Below are 25,770 nucleotides of genomic sequence, written 5' to 3'. Positions count from 1 at the left end.
ATAAAATTCAATCAAACAACAAATCAGAACTAATGTCAGTGTGGACACCACATTCTAGTACATAAATGGTCCACTGAACAGTACTGTGATGCTTCTTCTCTGTGTGGCTGCTCAGGCAATCCAGCCATCTGGCACCTTAAAATTCAGGAATGAATTGTGCCTCCCGCATATCCTGTGTTTTTAACCAAGGGAGTCAGGGATGGGAACCTAAAAATTAGGTTCTATCTGACTTCTGATGACAAAATGCATGATCTGCTAAGAGTCTACTGCTTAGGTGTCTACTGCGTGACCACGGCAAATATTACATACAAAAGGAGTGTACGTTGCTGTTAAAATCAAGTTTCTATTTCCTGTGCGTCCACTCATGGGCCTTCCTAATGGCAGGACTGCTGTGGGTCCGGCTCCTACCACAACAGTCTCCAACAAAAACGTATCCATCTGAAGTTATTTTCTTTTGTGAAAAAACCCTGACAATACAACTGGAAAGTGATTCTAAACGTACTTGTAACAAAATGACCAGAACTGTGTTTCTGAAAGACACTGGCAACAAATGGCCTGAAGTCTCATTTTTTTTTTTTTCTGAATTCTCATTCTTTTTGCACATTTCCTCTCCTTCCTAAGATTCTCTTCTTGAGGATCAAGCTTCGCTAAAACGGACGGAGTCCCACAAGACCCGGTCTCCCTGGAGGGCAAGGATGACAGAAGGGTTGCTGCAGGGGGTCTGGAAGCTGTCGCTTCGTGACCCCACCCCACCCCACTTTCTTCTAATATCTCAAGTTCTGGATGCTTTTAGGTTCTCTCACTTGTTTCTTGCCTGGGATTTCTCTCCCCTGGAAGGAGCGATGTGACACAGGGCGAATACTGAGGACTTCCAGAGCCAACACAGAAGGTGAGAGGTGGCAATGGAAACCCCTTGGAAGTGATGCCTGAGAAGGCGCTTGACACGTGGAGAAACCCTGCTCAGGACAGTATTAGCTCCGCTTCCTCATTTTTCTGTCTGGGTTTCATATGGCACCTTAAACATCTCATCAAGTCTGTACTGCTGTGCACCCAAAGTCTAGCCTGCACATACTCCAAATTATCATTTACATTCTATCAGCTGCTGCTTTTAATTAAAACAATTTTTAATAAAAAATTGCTTAAGAATAATATATTTTCTATGGAAACACTCTAGATTTTAATTTTAATGTATTTGTAACCCCATTACCCATTATGGTTTGATTATCAGTCACCATCCATAGTCTATGTAGGGAGAAATTAACAGCTGATGGCAATTTCTTAAGGCTGGTGCAGGAGATTGATCCTTAATGGAAGGCTGACACTGATATTTAATGATGATGGAAAACATAATGCATTAGCATATAACTGATACGACTTTTGGGACGGTTTTATTTTTTCTTGCTGTAACATTTGTAAGGGGATGTCCACGTAACTATCACTCACAGGTGGCAAGCTGGTTTCCTAAGGCGTGGGTTAAAAAATATAAATGTACAAAGAAAAAGGGATTGAAAAATAGGTGGGGGAGGGGTTTCCTTCAAATGGATGGAACCCATTCTTTTGAAAGAAAACTCCCCTCTTACCTTGGTCCTGGAGCTGGTTAGTTCTCCTCTGTCCTCCTCCTAGGGGAGAAATACCCAAAGTTAAACAATAATAGAACATGGTCTTGTATTAAAGTCAAGTTCAGTTCTGGCCAACCCTTTCCTCAGGTCTCACAAGACACTATCAACTGTCTGATATACTGGGGCGTTCATGGAAATGAGCTTAAAATTTATGGTAAGGATTAAGCCAAAGGGGAGTAACATTTGCTGTGTAAGGGGGACAAAACTCTCTCCTCTTATCTATTTTGTCAGAGCTGCAGTGAACTGAAGACAGACGTAGAAGCTGAGGGGTTCATGCAAGCGGCATGGCGTGGGTCATTTCATCCGCTATAGTGAATCCATGGAAAGTGTATCATGGGCATCTGTGGGTGTCTCCATCTCCACTACACTTCCGTTGGCTTACGATGCCAACACCATGTTTGGGGCAGTACAAAATTTGGTATTAACAAGAATTATTACGAAAATGAAAAAAAAGCCCTTAAGGGGTCATAAAGGGGGGAGGTTAGAAAGTTGGGGAAATGAGATATCAGAAACTATGTTTTTCAAAACAGGGAATCATAGGTAGGCCAAGATGGGATTTTCTTTCTTAGTAGACCTCTAAGTGAGCTTGTGGTATCTCTGGAGAGAAACAAGGCAGCATGTGAAAGGAGCGTGGGTTTGGAATGGGGCATGATGCGCTCCTATTCCACCTGAGCCTCAGCAGCACCATGTGTCCAGGTGAAGACAGTAACACCACCAAGGATTTGTTGGGGGGAAACATATTCATACACATGCGCTTGGTATGTAGGAGTTGTTAAATTTATTTCCTTTTCCTTTACATGGTGTCTGCTATGATCTTTTCTTATTAGACTTTGTCTTTTTTGAGACTACCATCTAGTTAATTGAGCTTAGAGTCTGTCCCTCATCACCCTTTGGCATAATTTCAGTGACTGGCTCCCATAAAAAAGATCAAATACCAGACAATTGATTGAATTCCATGAGACATGAAGGAAAGTGGGAGACCGAGAATGAGCCTGAACCCATACAAGATCATGTGCTATTGTTATTTAACTTTGGGTAACTTATTAAAATTCTTTATCAAGGAAAATGAGATCAGGTGAGAAGATGGATGTACTTTGGAAACTTGGGTTGTCACAATATATTCCAGAGATGTCACATGAAGGATGGGGTAATCGTTACTCTAATGGTCGTTATGAAAATGTGCAAGGAAAGAACACTGTATGGAGGGTTGTATGTTGTACGTCTGTCACTACCACCCTAGGAGCTCGGATCACCTCAAAATTACATGATGTACACATGGCGTAGTAAGCTTCCAACTACACGTATATGTGTTTGTCCTCACGTTCTTCCTTAGGAACTGTAACTTCATTCATTATCTTTAAAGAATATTCACCAAATGGCTATTTTGACAAACCAGCCCCTTATCCACTAAACTCTATAAATCCTGAAGAATATCTACAGAAATAGAGAATTTCCTTTTTTTTCCTGTCATGATGCAGTTGGAAATTGTGAGGATGTATTATAAATGAAAAAGATTTTTTTTTTATAAAACACTTAATTCATTCATCCATGGAAGTCACTTAAATGACAGAGTTTTGAAGGACATATCTTTATATTCTGAAATGATGTGAAAGTCTACGAATAAGAAAGAACAACGGTGGGGACAGTCCTGGATTGGATAGGATTCTAGTGGCTGTGCCCGTCTTCATATTTCAGAGCATAAACTGATTGCTATATGTGATGAAGGCCAAAAGAAAAATAAATTAAGTAGCGACTGAAGTTGCTGGTGTTATGGGATGCCCTTAAAAATCACCCTCTCAAGTATTTATATTGAGACACCATGGGATACCATATTACATGGAGCAGTTTTTCTCCTATCTAGACAGGGAAGCATACATTTTGTTCTTAAAATAATCAAAGCAAGCCCTTCTACCTGCAGGTGCCTCACTCTTGCTATTTTATTCCCCCTTTTACAACCCAGCGAATTTTGTCAGATTTGTACCTTCCCAGAAGTTTGACGTCAGTATGTAATTTTAAATATCTGGATATAGAGGCATACAAGACGTGTCTATCTCTAGCTCTGTGGTTCTTAGAGAGAAATGCTTTCCTTAAATATCTTTCTATTTCACAATGTGGACAGAATGTGATAAAAGCAGCTATCTATTGAAGAAGTGACTTATTTAATTTCAGAACCGGATCAGCTTGTCTTTGAGGTTCTGGGAATGAATTTCTTCTTCCTGGTCTTAATAAGTGTTTGCAACTTCAAAGAGATGTAAGAGAATTCTTTGGTTGTTTTGCTAAAGATAGTCCACAACAAGACACTGATTCTTAGACTCTCAAGTGGAGAGGGGACTCAGATGTCACTGTCTTAGCATACTCCCTAAGAGATTCAAGAAAACTCTTGTTTCTACTTGAGCAACTCTGATGCTGGGGATCTTAGCCAATTTCCTTCCATTTTGGACCAGTTTTAATTGTTTGTAAAATCTTTATGTTGACCCGAAGTCTATCCCTGTGTAATTTCTTCAACTTAGCCAGAGTTTATTAGTTTTTTAATATATAAACAGTTTCTTGAGCTCTATAGGAGCATTCTCAATATGCTTTAAAATTATGGATGTTGTTGAAACTGCACCATGGAAGAATCACAAAATCTATTTAGTAAGTTTTGAAAGTAAACTGTATTTATGTTAAAAAGTTCTCTTTTGTTCTTTCCCTGTAAGAGCACTGCAAAGAGTCAGAAGCTCTCAGTTCCAATAGTAGCTGTGGCACTGTGGGCAAGTCACATAACGTCTCCGATTTGTAGGCTCTTTTTTTTTTTTTTTCTAGAATGACATCATAGGAGAGTGAAAAGGAGCAAGTAAAAATAGACATGTTGGAGTGGCTTGAAAGCTCTCATGTGGCACTGTTGCTACTACTGTGTCACAAGAAATATACTGCTCAGTAATTTTTAGAGTTCCATCATTAACCAACTTAAACATCATCTCATAAAAGTGAACAAATTAAAAAGAACATAGATGACATATCAACTCATTCTTTGCTTTATATGCTTTGCTATATCACTTAAGAGAAAGCAAATTTTTTGTTGCTTTTCATTAGCCTTTGCTCTTTGCTTTTTACTCTGGGAGATAATCTGAGGTCAGCTCTTCTGGATCCCGTTGTGTTTTATTTACCACCTCCTCCTAGCCTCAAATATAGACAAAGGTTAGGATACCTGACTTAGGGCTCTGGATATTTGGCTTCATTTTAACTTTTCTATTTCTCATGCCTTTTTTTTTTTTTAAATTTAGTTTGCATGCTAAGGCCACTTATAACAGCTGTATTCACTGATCAATGCTTTTATGATTTTTTCGTGTGTGTGATTTAGTTGCAAATACCTGAAACATGGAAGAAGAGCGGCTGGGTATCTGATGAGAGCTTCTCTTAGCTACTAGGGGATCCTGGCCTGTTGCCATTTTAAAAAGGATGTTCAGAAACTGCAATCTGTCAGCATCAAGTAGGAAGCAACCAGAATTCTATAAGAGTAGAGGCTTTGTGGGTGGGTCTTGACAGTGTTTATACTATGTTCTATGCAGTGGAGAGGGGTCCATACACCCCTTTTTTCTGAAAGTAGAGAACTATTTCTGTCACATTTGTTTGACTCCATTTTAATTCTTATTTTGGTTAACTCCCAAAGATTGAACGCTTCGAGAAAATAGACTGAGTTAATTTATGTAAAGAATTATCTGTGTGTCAGTTTCCTTACTAAGTCTCCTCCCTTCCAAAATGTAGCTAAGTAAAGTCTACTTTATTTCAACATGATGTGATAGGACCTTGCATGGTTAGGTTGTTTTAAAATGATAGATTTCTCCCACATCTTGGAATTATAAACTTTGAAAAGCAGAATTGACGCTAGGATCGTTTTTATGTCTCTAATTTTCCTTCACTGTTGAGTCATGTGAGTCATGTGATACTCAGAGAGTGTACTATGAGAGTGGTCTCATAAAGTTTTGGAAGTGTTATCATTTTGTGGATGAGCCCAAACAACAGTTTTTTAGGTTTTCAGAGAGTACATAACCTGTCCATTTAAGGTAAAACAACTTTCAATCCTGAAATGGACTTTTTCTGATATTAAGGAGGATAAACATATGTACAACGTATTTCTAACTTCTATTAGTATGATTATTAGTTTACAAAATATCCTTATAATTAATACGATGCAATTTCCAAGGCTTGGGGCCAGGGCCAGGTGGTTTGCAGAGTAACATGGTGATTTTCTATTCAGGTGTTGCCAGGATGTGTATGATATGGTGTTTGTGGCAAAGTTATCTCAAATGTTATGTTATTTCATTCTGAAAACAAGAGTTATAGAGGACTGAATTTGGGGGTGAGTAGTAATGAACATTAAAGTAAATGAACTGTTACTTCCCTATTCCTAGTTAAATTAAAACAATATAATTCTAAGCCAGGGTCTTTACTATTTCTCAGCTCATTCCAAATAACTGCCAAGCTATTTTATCTTCCCTTTCTTAAGTATGAATCATAAACCAGCTCCTATCTTGGCTGATATTATCTTTACAGACAAAAGGAGATAATAATGCCTCAAGTTGTGGATGGGTGGTTTCCCATATGCTAGGCTGAAACATTTTCATTTATGGATAACCATAATTACTTATGATGCACTAGTAGATGTTTATCATTAGTATAAAACTGCAATAAGATAGTATCGTATAGAATTCTACATTTAGGAGAAATTTAACATATCCACAATAAACTGAGCTTTATTTTTAGTTTATTATAGGTATTTTGGAGTTCCATGGTAAATCTGATTACTCTGCTCCCTTCAAGTCCTGTGTGCACATGTGTGCACATGGCACATCTGAAATATTCTTTATGTGTTTAATTATTCCAAGTTGTAAAGAGCCCTCCTCTTCTATCTCTTGTGCACTCCCTCCCAATCTCAGGTAGAGGGACTTGGACAGTAAGGGGTAGGAATCTGTTACAGCATGGCCAGATTGCTCTTCTTCTTGTTCCTATCGAACTGTGGAGAGTAGTAGGAGTTGTGATCTCTCTGAGAACTTTAATGAGCCCTCCTCTACAGCAGCCTGGGCTGATCTTCCTTATATCCTTCCCTTTAGGAAGGTAAGTCTGGAGAACAGAGTCCTACCTACACAAGCAATGCACAAAAAAGTTAAAAACAATAACAGCAACAAAAAAAACCCTATCACTTGACCTTGCTGCTGTTCTAAGGATAAATTAACAGCGGTTCCTAGTTTGTAAGTGTCAAGGGTATTTGCTATCTACTAAACTCATGTCCTATAGCCTGAGGTCTTCTAGGGAAGAACATTATCAGACACAGTCTCTTTTATTACCTGGGTGTAGGCAGCCACAGAATAGCCTTGTAGCTCTGGGCAGAAGCTGCATTATGCTCAGTAGAGACAAGTTTCATATATGCAATTTCTCTTGTGTAGGGTGTTTGTCTTATGGCTAGGACTTTAACTGTAGGCAGCAAACCCAGATCTGGTGTTTATAGCTTGAGCTCTGGAGAACCCACACGTGGGCTTGCACCCAGCTCCACAGAACAGGGGTTCCAAACACAGAGGGTCCTCATGCACTTGCTTTGCCATTCATTTGTGTCCCCTTTTATCCTGAATGCTAGCTACAATGGTTTCTAGAAACCATTCCATAGATGAGATGATCTATAAAGATGAGTGACATAAGGTGGAACTGTCTGGCTACTAGACATACACCAAGAGGAAACACTTACAGACATTACTAACATAAGGATAAGTTCATCCACAGCACATTTATTAATATTAGATTGTGAATTGTGGTCTCAGACACGACGCTATGTCTCCTACATGTAGGTCAAGGCTGCCTGACTTGGTTGGCTTAGAGGTTCAGCACTCACATGAATTGTGTGTTCCCACTGAATCAATCTGAATTGTACAGGATATAGGTAGTCTCTCTGGAGATTCTCTTTCTTTATAGGATTTGCCTATAAGGCAATTATGTGGGACCTAAGAACAACAGTTTGGAATTCTGGCTTTTCCTAGAACTGTCAGAACTGACATCCAATCTCAGGTCTCTTCACAGTTCAGGATGTGAAGGTTTGAACTGGTGAACCTCATATATAGCGTTTCTATCTCCTTACTTTTAATCCTTTTTGAAGTGCTAGGAACTGAAATGGCCACAAATTACCCCTTTTTGGAGGCAAGTCACTAAAATACGGTTTCTGAGTGTCACGGAATAGGAACACACAGCTAAACTACTGAGTTTAGAAAATTCCCAATGTGGCGTTACCTATGGCAGTCACAAAACCAAACCTGAAGAGAAAAATGTGACAACCAACCGGCAAATTCTCAGGTGGAACCCAGTGGCCATCTGTTGAATGAACTGGTAACATTATGAAGGCAAATCATATTAGCATTTTTTTAATAGTGGGAAGAATGGCAAACATGTATAATGACTGGTAAACTCTTAAAGAAATGCAGAAAAAATGCCATATTTGTTTTCTTCTTCATGGGGAGTTGTGATTTCTTTCTTTCTTTCTTTCTTTCGTTCTTTCTTTCTTTCTTCTTTATTCTTCTTTCTTTCTTTCTTTCAAGATTTTATTTATTTATTCGAGAAACAGAGAGAGAGGCAGAGACAAAGGCAGAGGGAGAAGCAGGGCTCCATGCCGGAAGCCTGATGTGGGACTCGATTCCAGCTCTCCAGGATCACGCCCTGGGCTGAAGGCGGCGCTAAACCGCTAAGCCACCCGGGCTGCCCAGGGAGTTGTGATTTCAATCCTCTTTCAAGTGTATGGAGGACCTAAATGAAAATGTAGAATTTTAAATGATAGTGGAAAGTTTTATGTTTGCTACTGGACTCAACATCTAGAAAGGAAAGAATAAGGTATATAGATTCTAAAGGGGATTTTTTCCCTTTGGCATGCACGTAGTATTGATAGCTTTACCATACACATCTCAGTTTGTGAATAAAAAATACTTGGTCCCAGCAATAAACATCAGCATCTCTGGCAGGAAACTGGGCTAAGTGATTAAGCATATCACAATGTAGAGGGGGGATTTGTGTGCATATGTGTGTGTATGATTGATTGTGTGTGCATGTGTTCTGATCCCTAGTCCAACAGACTGTATTCCAAGTTGTAATGAGATCACAAAAAACTAAGTTACCTGCAGCATATCTTAATATACCAAGAAAAATGAAAGATATTCATATGCTAAAACATCTCCTTCCATAATAGTTAAAAAAAAAAGACACTAATCTATTGCAACTCATTTCCAGAAAACAAGTGAAAAATGTATTCACTTCAGGCCAAATGCTGCTCAGGAATATTAGCACTCAGGTTTAACTTTCTGTACTTTAAGTTTTTTTAATGTCCACATCAAGTGCTAACATCTGACATCTTACTAACACCAAAAACAGGTGTCAACTTCATTCTTATGCACCACATCCAGCAAACCCCGTTTCTAATCTTGTAATTATACTTGAACTGATGAGTAAACATAAATCACCAATTTTACATGAGCAAATGGTTCCTTAAGGATAATATATATTTAAACATGGATTTGAATACCAAGTTTAATAGATCTGCCCTAAAGAATCTTCCAAAGTAGAAGAAACTTAATTTGTCCTACAGAGGACTCCGCCCACCCTGATACAGATTTACACCTGAGCCACTGATTGTGCTCAATACTGAAAGAAAAAGTCCAAAGAAAGATGTATCATTCTAACTCTCATTCTTCTTACTTCCTCCCCTATCACACTATTGCCCTGGGCTCTGAGTGGGCTGTTTTTAAGCAGAGCATGACCTGCCTGGTTTCCAGAAGTTTTCCTCCTGTTGCACGAATTCCTACAGCTGGATGTCAGCAAGTCCAACAGGACCTCATTTTTTTCTTGATCTCAATTCCTGATCAAGGTGTTTTGGAACTGCTTTCATTTGAGACATCATTTTTTGAGGGGTGTCGGAGCATTTGTCTTATTTTAGACAATTTTGCCAACATTCTTTAGAAGGCAAAATTTGAATAAAATTTATCATTGTCGAATAATAGAGGATAGGGGACTAGTGGTTGTGTGTGTGTGTGTGTGTGTTTAACTTGGCTTTAATCACTAGGGTCAAGTATACAAATTCTTACAGAGGCCAGAGGAAGTCTTTAGATATGATCTGCTGCTATGTTCCCTGGAGGTACTTATAGATACTATATACCACGGATATCTTTAAAAGGGGTATTCTCATCTAACAGTTATTTAGTACCCAGTAAATCTGTATTAACTAAGTTATGATTCCCTCTAAGCATTTGTCAGTTTTATTTGTTGCATAGTAGAGAGTATAGCAACTAGTGTAACATGGATACTAGAGTAAAGAGTATTTTGGTAGCAAAGTATATGCTTTCTCTACAATAAATACTCTAGCACATCTCTAGAGTATAGTAAAGTATAGTAAAGCTGTATAGTAAAGTTGATAGTACTGACAGTAAAGTCAAAATAAAGATATTGCCTCTTTCATCTAAGCTCTGCATTCCACTGCAGGGCTGTCTATAGCATATGTTTTAAAATCACCTTTAAAAATTTCTCAGCCAGAGGATGGATTTCACAATGCTTTGGGTTGCCACAGAGATTGGAGAAGGAATGAGAAGGAAGGCCAGGATGTGGATAGTAGTATTAATGGCACTGTGCACGTTAAAAGAAGATTTGAGGGAAATATCAAAGTTTGGGGATAGTTCAGAGATAATACAAAAGAAGCGCTTTTACCCTTTCATCCCTCCACGAGAACTAAAAGTTTTCTTTAGAAGATGACTTTGGAAACTAAATAACTGCCAGTAAGATTTAAGTTCTTCTGCTGATCAATATGTACAGTTCGTAGGCACATTTGCCTGTGATTGCTTTTCTTCATTATAATCAGATCTATAGATGCTACATTCAATAGCATCAACATTCTTAGCATCCTTCTATGACCTAAAACTTGACGAATCTATGTCAAAATCCAATAAACCCCATAACTCTGAGCATAGTGCCTGCCCTCCTGTAACTGAAAGCATTCTGTAAGCTGGCAAACCCCGAGTCTGAAATAGTCTCTCCAAACAATAAGGGGCTCCCCGTATTCTTCTCTACTATAAAGATGGTGCTGGCCATCCTGGTCATAGTGTTTTCTACTCTGGGTACAGATACAGTCTCTGTAATAATCCAGAACTGCATTTGTTTTAAGTCTACATTAAAGACCCAAGTCCTAGCTTTCCATCCTGAGTGTGTATCATACTCTTCCTCTTCTCCATGACATGGATTCTGAAGCACTTGTGAGGTCTGGAAATGTGAGGCTCCGTAGGTCAATGGAAGCTTGCTAGCCATTTTGTTTGTTTGTCTGTTTGCATCTTGTGCTTCAGCTGACATAGCAGGAAAGACCACTGGTTTCCTGTTCTCAAAGTCTCATGCTGCCCAATGAATCACAACAGCAGACTTTGTGAAAAAGACAACGAAACAGACTAGTCTCACTGTATCCAGAATTATTAACCTAAGACTAAGTTAAAAAAAAAAGATAGATCCAATAGGAAAACAGTCAGTCTACTAAACAAATAAGGCAGAGAGGTTTCAAAGACACTCTTGATGCAGATGTGCTCTCTGGATCTTGCTGTGATAAATGCAATTGTTTTGAATTTGCTTCTACAAACTATATCATTTATACAGAAGGTGCCCATTAGTCTATCTCTATATGAGTTTGCCTCTGTTCAAACAGAAGGATCCTCATCGATAAGAATGAGAATTTAAGTTTAATGAGCCCCCCATGTAGCTGGGCTGGAGGTGGGGGGTAAGGTGCATGCTGGTTAGCCTTCCGTGCTCTTCCAGTGTTCTCGAAGACGACGGGACAAAATGACTGGGGTTTTGGCATGCAGGGGCCAGCTTGCTCAGGAAATTGTGGCATATAGAAAACAAAGCGCATAAACAAACTCTCCATCCGGGAAGCTGAGTTTAACAATTGCCTCATTAACAAGATCCAGGGAAGACAGGAAAAGAGGGGGAAGCCAATAGCGGATTATTATACAGTTCTAGACAGATGAAGCCCTTCAGCTTCCCCCCAAACAATCCCCGTAGTGTGGATTTGACAAAGTGGCACATTTAAGAGAGGGAACTCTCTCTTGCCATCAATGAGAGAGGCAGGCGCGCCCGTATCTGAGGGCCAAATGCAGTCCCTGGAACTTGACTTTATCAGGAGACAAAGACAGAGGACAAGCAGCTACATCCACAGAGAATTAATTAAGAGCAAAAGCGACATCCAGTGAATGTAATCAATAGTCTGAACACTGATCTCCATACCAACCACCATTGCTTTCTCCCCTTCTCGTTCTTTTAAATTAGTGACATGAAAGTGCTTTTGCAACTCCTACTTCCATAGATGTTTCTCTGCTCCTTGGCTTTGAATTTCTCACACTGCATCACACAGAATATACCCTTGAAGACCAAACACCCTGATGCCAGCTCACGTTGCTGCATGGCCGAAACATTCGGGGGGTAGCATCTTATCACGGGTACTTTATTTGTTTGGCTTTCTCCCTGCTCATTCCTCCACTTCATATGGGAAGTGTGTTCAAAGAAACGTGACTTTGGAACTGCCCAAGGCCCACACCCATTTGTCTTCACTGGCTGATTTAGTTCTCTCTCCCCTTAAAATGGCCCCTTTAGAACACACCGTAAAACCCCTCAGTAACTATTACAGTGCTGCCTGCAAACACAAAGTACTGGCTTAACACAACTCTTCCGGGGCTAGCATCTGTTTCTGCTCTGTCGCCCCCCTCACCCTGCCCTCCCACCCAGCACACATCTCCAAAGCGCACTGCATGCAGTTGCCCTTCTCAAACCAGTGAAATCAATCCTATAATGTTGATCCTGCTTTCATCCCTGCTGGGCAATCAGACAGGTCTCATTACTTTCAGGTTTCAAAGGCTTACCAGAGACATCATTTGTCAAGACCAGGTTCATGGTTAAGTCCTTTACAAAGATTCTGATTCTTCTTGAATCTGTGCTTTGAACGAATCCCTCCTACGCAGCACTGTGATCAGAGTGATTTGTCAGGTGTCCCTGCTGACTCCGGCTCTGGTCTAGCCCCAGCCATTCACCAGTAGCCTTTATTGCTTAAGGAAAATAGGACATCCTGCCTCCTGGGCACCAGCATGTGAATTCCCTATGTCCAGGACCGAAAGGGGTGAGAAGGGCAGATTTTACCAGTGTTTCCTTAAGAATGCATCGTCCGCACATGTGGATTATCTGCATAACCCGCATGTGTGATGCTTTGCTTATGAATCCCATGGCAGGGGTCTGTGTGTGAACAATTCTGGATTGTCGTCGGGTCTAATTTTACAGATCTTACTTACACCACACTCCCTTTGCAACGGGTGAGAGTGTGAGTGCAGTAAGCGCCGTAGAATCAGAGCCCAGCCTCCCGCGGGTGGTGATTCCGTCTACGGACAGATGCGGTTCACAGCGTTAGCACCGATACCACCTCCGGTTAATCTAGAACATAACGATGCCATAATAAACGAAACACTGAAATGGGGAAAAACAAACAAAAAAAAAAGTGGTTTGTTAGGAAGAGGTTGATTTCTTTGTACTCAGAATGTAGCAGGCAGGCAGAATCAAAAAAAAAAAAAAAAAAAAAAGAAAAAAAGAAAAGAAAAAAAAAGGTGAAATGTAGAATCATTAGGCGACAGGACAGCAGAGCTGAGCGACCAGAACAAGTGGATGAGACAGGAAGCGTCGCTCCGCGTGTGTGAGGCTCACCGGCAGCAGCGAGTGTTCAACCAGTTTGGTTTTATATGGCCTTGGAAGATACACAGGTCAGCTACGATCGATTATTCCAAAGTTCAAAACAAAACAAAACAAAAAAAAAAAAACAAAAAACAAAAAAAAACAAAAAAAAGAAAGAAAAGAAAAAAATACCCTGACTGCTGATCAAAAATATATGAAATGGATAAAAGAAAAAGAAACAAACGAACAAAAAAAAAAAAAACAAAAAAAACAAAAAAAAACAAAAAAAAAAAAAAAACCCAACAAAACCAACCGAACATACCATGTTCACACACAAAACAAAACCAGTGCGTGGGGCCATCAGGGAAGGTGGAATATTATAACAACACACGCGACATTTTATACTATCCCACCCACCTTAATGAGGAGCCCTTGGGAGTAGCTACGCCATAGCCCTTGGAATCCAGGTTTCCTCCCACTTTCATGGTGTCGCAGGGCTTGCGCTGCTCGATGTACTACGTCATCGTGGACTCCAGCAGGAAGGCGAACTTGCCCTTGGGACTGCGCACGCGCGCCACGCCCTCCGCCGTGGTCCGCTTGAACACCGACGGCTCCGCCGACCGCATGTACGTCCAATCTTCTCGACACCGCGATTTTGGATCTCTGGAGCGCATCCGCGTAAAATCAGCACAGGGAAAGAAGGGACGACACTTATACTACTGGCCGGACCCCGACGGGGACGAAGCCTTTTAAGACGCTCCCCCCAACCCCCGCCGGGAGGACGCGGAGGACGAGGGACGGACAGACCGGACGCCGAGGGCCCGGGCAGGGCCGAGGCGCGCCGCCCCCTGCTCCTACAGAACCTCCCCACGCGGGGGCTCAGGGCACGCCGTGCTATCATTAAGTGTAGGATGCCATTTTGAGAAGGGGGGCATTTACAATCATGTTTGCTGTCACACTCACAGCAAACCCCAGAAGGGCCAGCTCTGCAAAATTCCCATTTAGCCCTGCACTTGAATCCTGTAACAGAGGACTGCTGCCATATTGTCTTTTTATTTTATTTTATTGTATTTTATTTTATTTTATTTTATTTTATTTATTTTATTTTATTTTATTTATTTATTTATTTTATTTATTTATTTTATTTTGTATTTTATTTTATTATTTTATTTTTTTTTTTATTTTATTTTATTATTATTTTATTTTATTTATTTTTTATTTTATTTTTTATTTTATTTTATATTTTATTTTATTTTATTTTATTTATTTTATTTATTTTATTTTATTTTTATTTTATTTTTTTTTTTTTTTTATTTTATTTATTTATTATTTATTTTTTTTTATTTTATTTTTTTTATTTTTTTTTTTTATTTTTTAGTCTCTTTTCATGCCTTTAAGTTTTAAGATGTGTAGGAAGAGCGGTCCCTACCCCTGATGTCACCCTATCACGTCACAGCTAGGCACGAAGGAGGAGGAGACGCAGTGGGCCCGCACCCCAATGTCCGCAACGCAAGAGGCAGACTCGAGGGTCCACCAAACGGTGTGCACTTTTTCTAATAAAATCTCCAACAAGAACGCATTAACGGGAAGGGATTCCTCCTCCGTAGCTACACGCTGCCAGCTGTAAAATCAGCGCCACCGAGGGTGAGAAGCGTGACACCGAGAATACGGTCGGAAGGGCTGAGCAACGCTGTGTGGGGACACGTGTTGAGCGCACTTATCTCCAAGAACACTCGGGTGATGGTTGGAAGTGATGCAGCACTATGTTGCACACCTGAACTAATATGACAATCGTATGCCAATTACACTTCAATAATAACATTTTAAAAATCTTCTCCAAGTAAAAAGGGAACCTGAAAAAAAAAGGCAATTCTTGTTTTCTTATATATTTTGGGGAGCTAGTCTTTCTAACACTTTCACTTCAGCCAAGCAGTATGTCTATTTCCGTCTATTTGGGCTCCCACTACTTAATTTATCTAGAACCTTCTGTGAGTGTCTGCATTCCTATTATTTTTCATCCATACAGACATTCTAAAGGTGAAAATACATCCAAAGGAACGCAAATGTCCCCAAGGGATACATTCAATGAGTTAGAAAAGCCTGCATCTAAGCATGGGGGCAAATCCTGAGTAGCATGTATATTCATTTTACATGAACCTTCCTTTGTTTACCAGAATATAAAATCCAGTAAGAGACAGATCTTCAATAATCAACAAATAGACTGACTAGCAAACTTCAGATATGTTTCAGGACAAAAATCAATGATTCGAATAGACAAAGAAACTGATAAAACTGATATTTAAAATTTTGGTTTCAGAGGATGGCAACTCAGTAATCAATATCCTATACAGTAAGAGGTTTGCATAGTTGGACACTACTAAAAACTAGATATTTTATGTTAATGTATATTCAAATGGTGGTAAATATCAAGATGGAAAATAGACATCCTGTATTGTCCTGTGAAGTGTTTTATGTTATTAACACTTAAAGTATTGCAGTGATAGCTTGTGGGGTGTGTGTGTCGGTAGCACAGGTTACCTCTGCTATGGGAATCCTCACATTAGGGAAACTGCGTGCCAACACTAAATGTAATGCAAAGGTTCTATGTGGGTCTTGGACAGAGAAGTATCTGGATCCAGACCCCTCATCCTTGGGATCCATTAGGGAGCCTGTGGTTCCTGGCCCCAATCATTCCATCTTTAATAATAGAGTTCTCTTCCAGAGAAGTAACTCTGCCGTTTTTTAAAAATATTTTTTAAAATTTATTTATTCATGAGAGAGAGAGAGAGAGAGAGGCAGAGACACAGGCAGAGGGAGAAGCAGGCTCCATGCAGGGAGCCCGATGTGGGACTCGATCCCGGGACTCCAGGATCACGCCCTGGGCCGAAGGCAGGTGCTAAACCATTGAGCCACCCAGGGATCCCTAACTCTGCCATTTTATAACAAGTTTCAATCTCTGAAAAACCATAAACTTTCTGGATCACCAGATGATACAGAAGTCCTTAAACATTTATTCTGATTATTTCCATTTAGAGAAATGTTGGTAAATAACATCCTTTCAGTGTATAATCACTCTTTAAATGCATTGATAACTTGACTTGAGAGGTTCACTTAGAAGGGTACAGAGGTCCACATACACTGGTTATTTCGTCCGGTGTACTACATTGAAAACAGAAGAAGTAAAACCTGGGTATTATTTTGATTGAAAATTTTCTTTGAAAATTTTTTAAGAATATGAGAGTCCAGCTAATTACCTGGCAATCTTCTAGTTACTGTTCAGCATCTTACTGAAAGGGATCAGAACCGCTAAATAAAACTAACACAGCAGAGTAGAAAAAGAGTATGTTTAGGGCTTGGTAATTATGCAGATAATTTAATTATAGAATGCAATGAAACCTTAAAGCTAATGATTCCTTTTTAAAAGAATAAAGTATCTTTAGGCCGCAGATATCTTTTAGAAGTCCATTTGCATAATACTAATGTGAGGGAAATTACTGTGGCATTTGTTTAAGTATATTGAATCATATATGCCGTAAGTGCAAAAGAAGTTACGTTAATTCCTTTAAAGTCTAGAAGAAAGAGGAATCCGTAGCATAGTTGTGCCACACTTAGCAAGCCTTCTGTATGAAGGAAATTATAAAAATGCAGCTTCCCGGTGGAAAATAGGGGAATAATGAAAGCGACTCTTTTAGGGGAAAAAAATCACACTGTTTGTCACTCTGTGAAGGTTTAGGAATCCTGATTCTGATTTCAAGGTGAATGGCGTAAATAAGGTCGCATCCTCATGGGGAAGGGGTGCCTGGGGCATTCAGAAAGGGAACACTAGAAATCATATCCCTGCACTGTATTTGTGACCACAGGAGGTGTATACTAAGGAGTGAGGGCAAGCACACCTTTATAAATTTGATGAGACAGGCTGAAAGGAAATTTCTGCAGATCCAGCAAACTCATGAATACAGTGATAATGGGATTTCCAGTCCCCAAAACCTCCAACTGTAATGTCTTTTTAAGGATCAGGTTTGGGGAGTGTATATGCTCAAGGTAATTGGCAGAGATAATACAAAAGTCATTATTTTTTTTTAAGATTAGAAAAATCTCAGATTTCTGTATTTATTGTGAAGTTCAATGCAGAGGAAGCTTATGATTTCAAGCATTATTTTATTACTTAGAATAATTCTTGGAGTTTTAAAAATGTGCTGTCCTTAAAATTTCTCAAAAATTAAGTATCCTGCCTTTCCTGTTTTTAATGGAAAATATGTACAAATGTCATGCACTATAGTTAATATTTACATTGTTGCCAGGTGAATTATTTTCTGCTTCCGGCAGCTTATGCAGCAAGGCTGATGTGCACAATATTTGATAATCTTATAAGCTCTGAGATAGTAATCACCTCATTTATGCATTCCTGTTTATACTGAAACAGCCACATCTGAACTGCAATGAAAATCGGTGTGCACACATCAGGTGTGTAATAATGCTGAAGCACCAGCAAGGCTGCCGTTAAGTGACAGGTACAGACTTTCCTTAAATGCCTCTGTGTTTATGCTTAACAAGATACACAGAACACAAAACATACCAAGTTTCATAATGGGGCCAAACCAAGGAAACGGTTGAATTTGGATGTAGCCCCCCCCCCCAGCACCCCCTTAGCCTAATTCTTTCTCTAGTTGATTGTGACTGCAACATTTTTTGAAGCCCTGAGTATAGGTCACTGCCTGAGGCAGTTTAGCGGAGCTGATAGATGTACCATTACTGTGTTCCTACGAGAAAACATTTTGACAAGTACAAAAATACCCTTCACATTCTGTTTCCTCAACCCGTCAGACAAAATGGTTTATTTAAACCAGGTCATCATCTGTGGGAGAGGACGGGGAACATAGGGTAGGAAATGAATTAGATTTCTATCAGAGAACCCAAGTTTATGCATTTCTGAAAGTGTGCTGCCAGGGAAAATTATTTTCCTGTCCCATTAGGGTTCAGACCGTTCTGCAACAATAAATGCCTTATAAAAAAATCTTTCAATTTTAAAACTGGAGTTGGGTGGGAGCGAGAGGAGAGAGGCACTGGGTGACCGGCACAGCCTCTCTGAAAGGCTCTGCAAATCCAGCAAGCCGGCTTTCCTTATTCCTGTATTTCTTATCAATATAGTCTCTTATCTACCTCACCAGTTTTTAGAATTTGGAACAATTTTTAAAAGCTCTATAAAGATTAGAAATAAATATTTTCAGCATGCTTGATGCCAAAGAGCTTTATGGTGAGTTATTGCTGACATTTTTTTCAGGGAATCAACATGACATTTCTTTCTCCCTTTATCACTCAAGGCAGAATGATGAACCTGCAAATATTTGCCTTATTTACATGAAAATCAGTTGTCATTTGTTGGTAAAATGCAAGTGATAGCACAAACTTGTATTCCATTTTGATGCATACCTCCAATGGTTTCTAGGCAAAGTTACTGAATTTTACCTACTTACTTTTTGGTGGAAGCAGTTACAGATTTACAGATTTCCAGCAAGGAACTGAAATTATGCTAAAATGTGAACGTTTCTATCAGGAAGCTTTAAAGACTGGGATGCACTCAGTAAGTGTTAAAAATTTGAAAAAAAAAATTTGGTCAGTTAAGTTTATCCACAGAATATTGTTAATAAAATGTATTGTCATGAGCATTCTTTACAGTTTTAGAAAAATCTGCAAATACTTCATAATTATTGTAAATGTTTCATTATATCTACTAGCAATGCTCTAAATTGTTGACAAGGACATTGTTCACTGCCTGGTTTATTTTGTAAACAATGTCCAGTGATGGGTTTGACAGAATTTTTGAGTGATTTGTTCTTAATATAGTATTATGTAGTATATAAGGATACTTTTTTATTTTTTATTTTTTTTTATTTTTATTTTTTTTTATTTTTTTTTTTTAAGGATACTTTTTTAAAAAAGAAAAATCTCTTACTGAACTTCAAGTAGATGAAAGTTTAAAAAGTAGGATGTTTTGTTGTTTTTAATTTCCAAGCTGAGTGAGAAAGTGATAAGCATATACATTTAAAATGACAATGTAATCTCCAAGTACTGTATACATAAGCATGCACTTACTTCAAAGGGCTGTCATTATTTTTACATGAAAGCTTAGACAATCGGGAAATATTCTTGACTTCTAAATTATTAAATACCTAGATTAACTGAGATTAAACGTAAAATGCCCTCATTATTACTTAGGTAAATATTTGTGAAAATGTTACTCTGGCTACCTTTTAGTGCTTTGGTTTTATTATTTATTTATTTATTTATCTATTTATTTATTTGTTTTTATTTATTTATTTTTTTAGTGCTTTGGTTTTAAAGTCACAAAATGAATCCTTATCTCTGACCAGACATTATCAAGTGCGTGTCTCCGGATTTCAGTAGAAGCAGAGTAAAGGAGTTTCATTGATCAAACATTCATCCTCCTAATAAAATACACAACTAAAAAAACCAGAAACAAACAAACGTAAAACCCAAATACCTGCCATCCCGATAGGGAGCCAAAGAAAGGGGTCACATCCACATGTGAAATTATGTCAGTTTGAACAATTTTATGCAGAAAAGCAGAGACAAGCAGCATACACCATACCTTAGAAGGTGTCCAGAGCCTAAGAGTTCTGTTACCATCTTTTGTTACATTACTTTGAAGTCCGTTGTTACAGAATAGATTATAGACTATACCTCATATGAGGAAATATGAGCTTCACTTAAGGTTTTGGTTTCAAATGCACCAAATTAAATGTATTCTTAAGACAAAACAAAACAAAACAACCTTGCTTTCATTTTTATGCTCTTAACACCAAAGGATACATAAATTATAATCCTCTCAGAGGCAGTATCATAGCATTATCAACACTGGAATCTTTTGGATAAGTTACATTAATAACATTGTGTGAATTACCTTTCTGTTGTTACTTTTCCTTGGGTCTCTCTTGCAATGTGAATAAACAAATTAGCTTTTGCAAACCAAAGTGATTATAAAATCCAAGTAGAAGTATTAGCATTAAACACAGAATTACTGTTATATTTGCAAAACCTGCAAATAGCTAGCTGTTGGCAACAACTGCCTGAATTTCAAAATCATGAACATTTCATGGTTAGTTTTTCCCTTAACTTACTCTGAAGAATTCTTTGGTTGACCCTGAATCCAGTGTTCCATAGGCAATTTCTGTTTGTTTGGCCAGGTCTTCCGCACTTTCTATGGGGGAGACCATTCGCTCAACCGTCAGGAAAGCGGCGAGGTTAGCGGTATAAGATGATATAATGATGAGTGTAAAGAACCACCAAACACCTCCAACAATTCGACCTGAGAGGGATCTAAACATGGATAAGGTAATGCACATTTTCCTTTCTCTAACCAACATAGAGAAAGAAAAGAAATATCATAAATTCACATGTTATGTTTAAAATCACAATGGCAATTATCATTTTGTTTTCTGGCAGTCCACTCCAGAATGATTCTAGACTTTCTGAATCACCTGATGCCTTTTATGCCATATCGAATATATGAATGCCACTGAAAATATAGAAAAGGTTTCCTTTTTATTGTTTATCAACAGGAATGTGGAACGTCATGCCTTTGCTTCAGAGGTAGAAAGGGAACCCTTACTTAAATTCCTCGATATCCTCCCCCTCCACAGTTTAGCATCTCTGCAATTAGGGTGCAGACTATGGGTGATAGGATAAAACACAGCTGTGTGGTTGCACCAGCAGCATCCTTTCTCTCTTTGTGGTATGTGAAATAGCAGTACGTGTTAGCAATGGGAACGGTCTCAGATTTCACAGGAGCTGGTGGATGCCCTTCTGAAAGAACCTGGGCCTGCCTTTGGATAGAGCCCTGCCAGGGCAGGTGGGACATGTGCCCACATGGGGCTGGACCAGAGGAGGGCATACACTGGTCTCAGAGTGACCTCCGCTGAGGATTGTTTTGTTTTTTGATATTTCATTTCTGATCTGAGTGGAGGAGAAGCTATCTCCTAATGCATCTTTACCTAATGCTCCAAGAATGTTCTCTCTGCTGCTGCCAACATGAGACCAGAGCATGTGACTTGTCAATGTACAGCATGACAGCATTAAAAATGGATGCCAAATCTCAAAAGAGAAAAGTTCTCCCCCCCATCCTTTCCCTGGTATCAGGGGTGTGTGGGTGATGTAGATGCACGGGGAAAGTGAGGGTGGAATGAAGAAAAAAATCCAGGTCATTTTCACAATTGATGCCACTCACTGGGACCATCAAACTATTTAAAATTCCTGGAACAGATTGTTTTTAAACATTTTTTTTAATGTAAGAAAAAATTCATATTTTTCATGACATTTCTAACTTTAAAATTCTCCCTTCTTAAACATTATTATATAAGTGACACCTGCTGGTTTTTTTTTGTTTGTTTGTTTTTTGGTACCTGTTGGGTTTAACTTAGCATTTGCTTAATCCTGGTTTTCAAAACCATTATGAGACTTGCTTTGCTTTCTTTTCATTTCATTGATTCAGAGTCACTGACTCAGATTCCTAGGTTATTAGAATTTAAACACATTTATCATTTTTCCTGGGTCTTAAGGAACATAGACTGCATTTTGCCTAAAATATCTCCTTTTGAGAAAGCATACACTTCCTTAAAACATCTGTATATTTGTGATACTAATATAAGTCACTGATATTTAAGTTCAGTCCGTAGCTTCTCCTACTTGTGGTTATTTTTTTCTGTGGGAGAAGTTTGATGTTTTTCCTGCAATAGGACATTGGCTACATTTTTGGCAAACATAACTAAAAAATAACTAAAATCCGTTGGCACTGGATTTACCACTCTTAAAAAATGTCTTAGTGGCATCCAAAGGAAGCAAGCCATGACTCCACAGATATTGAAAAATATGTCTATTAAACTGACACAGAACTGAGATTGCTAACTGCCCACAGCTTGGTTTATTCATGTTTTGTTACACAGAAAATGTCTATCTGGTACTTGCTCCACCAACTCAGGTGTCAGGTTAAGTCTGTGGCAGAAATCTCCCGTGACATACATGGGATGTAAATCAAGGTCAAAATTAATTTTTAAAAGATGAGCAACAGCAACAATAACAAAAACTTTTGATTTTGAAAAGGAGGCAAAATGAAAATAAATTCTTAGTCTGACAATTTAGATGCTCATTTCTATCTGCCAGACCATTGAAGGAAATATTAATACTAACTTATCTTTGAGAGTTCTGAGCAGTTGCATACTTTTCCATTAGGAAAGTTCATCCTTGGGATGTGTCCACCTTTGGTGCTAACTTGGAAAAACTGGCTATGAATGTACTTTAGACTAATTTGGGAATTGCAAGTTTTTTTTCTGTGTTTCAAATTAATGCTCTGCCTCCAGGAAAAGAATGTGTAGAGAGATATTCCATACAATACTGAGAATTATTGGGGAGTTGGTGAAGAAGGGAAGGGTTTTCAAACTAACCTGGGTGAAATGTCACATCCTTGCTGCATAAAGGCACCCAGGGAAAACCAGAGGCTGTTAAAGATGCCAAACTCATTGGGAGGCTGGTCGCTGGGTCCTTCCTTTCCATCCTCTGGCTCTTCTGTATGCCACTCATATGGACTAAACCTGCTAACTAGGAATAAGACCACGCTGACACCAATGTAGGCAAAGACTATGCACATCCAAATCTCATAGGCCAGAGGATCCAAGAAGGAAAACACTCCTGGTTTAGATTTCTGAGGCTTTTTGATCATTATAGAGATGCCCAAGCTCATGAAGGGCTTAGAGAAGTCAATGACCTCCTCTCGGACCAAAGTGATTGTCAGAGGGGCAATAGCAATCTCTGCTTTCTATAAGAGAAAAGACACATGAAAACACATAGGTTAATGCATTTCATGAAGCAACTGGCACTGGATTAATCCACTCAAAATGAACTAGTTATGCATTCATTCTACATTTTGAAGAGGGACGCCAACAGTTGCCTAAGAACAGTGATAAATACAAAGATGAACAGTGAACTCTTTTCCTAGGAGAATTTACCACTTAAATTGCACAAGGTATTTTTTTTTTATCAGTGCTGGTGATCAGATGGGAACAAAGAAAACCAGGGAAAGAGTGGACATAAGCAGAAGTAACCTAAATTCAGATAACTGTGTTAGTCTTTTAGGATGTGTGCCGGGCCAGAGGAGGAGCCTAGCTGCCTTCCCACAGGGCTGACTCTGAATTTCTTGGCCAGAATTGCTGCTATGTTGCAGCCTTTTCTGTTTCACTTGGAATGGTGCCACTGACTCATGACTTGGCCGCCCCTTCATATTATGAATGCAAATATCAAATGGTCCTTTTTTGATTCCTTTCCAGTTGTAAGAAAACCTACCCTACAGTCTGTGTTTGGAGGATGGAAGAAACCCACTGCTTGATGACATTTTTCCAATCCAGCGCACACAAAAATCTGGAAATGGGCATTTATTTTCTTCCTATTCACATAGTTTGATTTTCTACTTTGAATTTGTAACACAGCTTTTGGGAAACAGTGGATCTAGGTCTCGGCTAGTATGATCATACGACACCAGCTTCCGTGTTTGTTCTGTGACTTGGAGCAATTTGTCTGAGCCCCCTTTCCATGTCTGTACAGCAAGGACACTCTCCTGTCTGCCTCCCCACATTCCTGTGATTTTCCATTAAAGAAGTCCTAAGAAAATCCTTGTGAGCGTTGACGGAGGGATCATGTATCTGATGCTCAACTAAATATCTTAACACTCATGATAACGCTGTTTATCACTTTTTAGATGCTGGAACTGAGACTCAGGTGAGTTGTAAACATCATGGCTGATGTGTGATTGGAGTTGGTGTGTCTTCCATAAATCTTGTGATCTCTAAACTGAATGAAATAAAGTGTCATGAAAACAGTATGAACGGTTACATGATCTACAGGTGAACAAACGTTATTTGATCATCTTGAAAGGAAAATATTTGGCATTAAAGTGGAATCAGAAACACTGTGAGGCATGTGTGCTCTTACACAGAGGCTGCCACCCTGCCACCCACCCTGGGAGATGCTCAGGTGTTGCTGCACACCATGGCCCGCAGCTTGGTACCAGGGGATCTGGAGGCTGGCAAGGGGGTGTCCTTAGGCCATGATGCTGCCCATTGGGTGGTGGAGCATTAACCCTAAGTGCCCTCAAGTGAGAATGAACGTAGCTTACAGCAGAAATGCCCACACACACAAAAGTCAGGCTCACTGCCTGGAGGCTATTATTATTATTTCTGCCATATTATTACCTGTATAACTTTCATTACGCAAGTAATACATGAACTAGCAATGGAAAAATCAGTATAAAAACAGAAAATTAAGATAAGTCACCTCCATTCCCTTCACCTACTCTTGCTTTTTCTTCATATATGCCCTGCTAGACATGGTCTGATGAATAATATTTTTATTTTAAAAAGGGATAATACAAAACACAACAGTTTATAATTCCTCTACTCAGAAGTATATGATGAATTCCTTTTTATTTTTATCATATACATTAAAAACTAGTTAATGATTGCAAGTGTTTTATCATATGAAAATATCAAAATTTGCTCAATCTAGTTCTTATTTTAGGAGACGTCTATGCTATGCTGTTGCCAGGTTTACACAATTTCAAGCTTGGATGATGCGAACATCTTTGAAGACAAACCCTGGTACGTACCTTAAGTATTTAAGATGAATTTTTAGAAATGGGATTGCTGGTCTAAGTGGTAACAATCCTTATAATGGTCACGATTTGTTTGTGAAACTTTTCTCCAGGAATATCACACAGACTTCAACTGTTGCCAGCACTGTGTGGATACGTCCGCAGCTATGAATGCTGGACAGCCCATCTGTGTCTTCACTATTGTTTATCTCTGCCAGTCTGACCCATGGAAAGCTAGATTTCATTGTGTTAATTTGAATTTATTTTTATGAATCAAATGGCCACTCTCCTTTTTTCTTCCAATGTCCTAACCTGCCCTTATTTTCCATATGGCGTATTTATTTTTTACTAACTTGTAAGTGCTTTTAAATATATTCAAAAAATTAACTTTTATTTTCCATATATGCTGCAAATATTCTCCCTGTCCAGTAATTGTTTTGTTTACACAACTTAGTTCACGGTACTTCATTGCAATATATATGTATTAAATTTTGCTGCAGCCATACAGAATTTTCTTTCTGTGTTTTCAGCCTTTGGTTTTGTGCCTAGAAAAATTCTTCTCATATCATATGACCAGTGTCGATCATGCATATTTTATTCTTGTACCTACAATCCCTTTAAACTTGGTATCATATGTGATGATGTGCTCCAACATTGTTAATCTTCCAAGTGGATGTTCTGCTGTTGCGACAGGAATAATTGAGTAAATGCATCCTATCACTGATCTGAAATGCCACCTTTTGCATACCAAGTTGTCAGGTGTGGTGTTCTTATTTTATTTACATAAGCTACCACTAATGA

The 25,770-nt window shown here is 38.9% G+C and overlaps 1 pseudogene; it reads right to left on the bottom strand.

The window, feature by feature from the left end:
• Nucleotides 1-13,027: 13,027 nt before the first annotated feature.
• On the bottom strand, nucleotides 13,028-24,586 carry LOC119879512 (annotated as a pseudogene).
• Nucleotides 24,587-25,770: the final 1,184 nt, after the last annotated feature.

Source organism: Canis lupus, unplaced genomic scaffold, assembly GCF_011100685.1.
Source record: "Canis lupus familiaris isolate Mischka breed German Shepherd unplaced genomic scaffold, alternate assembly UU_Cfam_GSD_1.0 chrUn_S953H1119, whole genome shotgun sequence".
NCBI lineage: Eukaryota > Metazoa > Chordata > Mammalia > Carnivora > Canidae > Canis > Canis lupus.
Note: the sequence above shows the minus strand (reverse complement) of the source record. Positions and strands in the feature narration are given on the sequence as shown.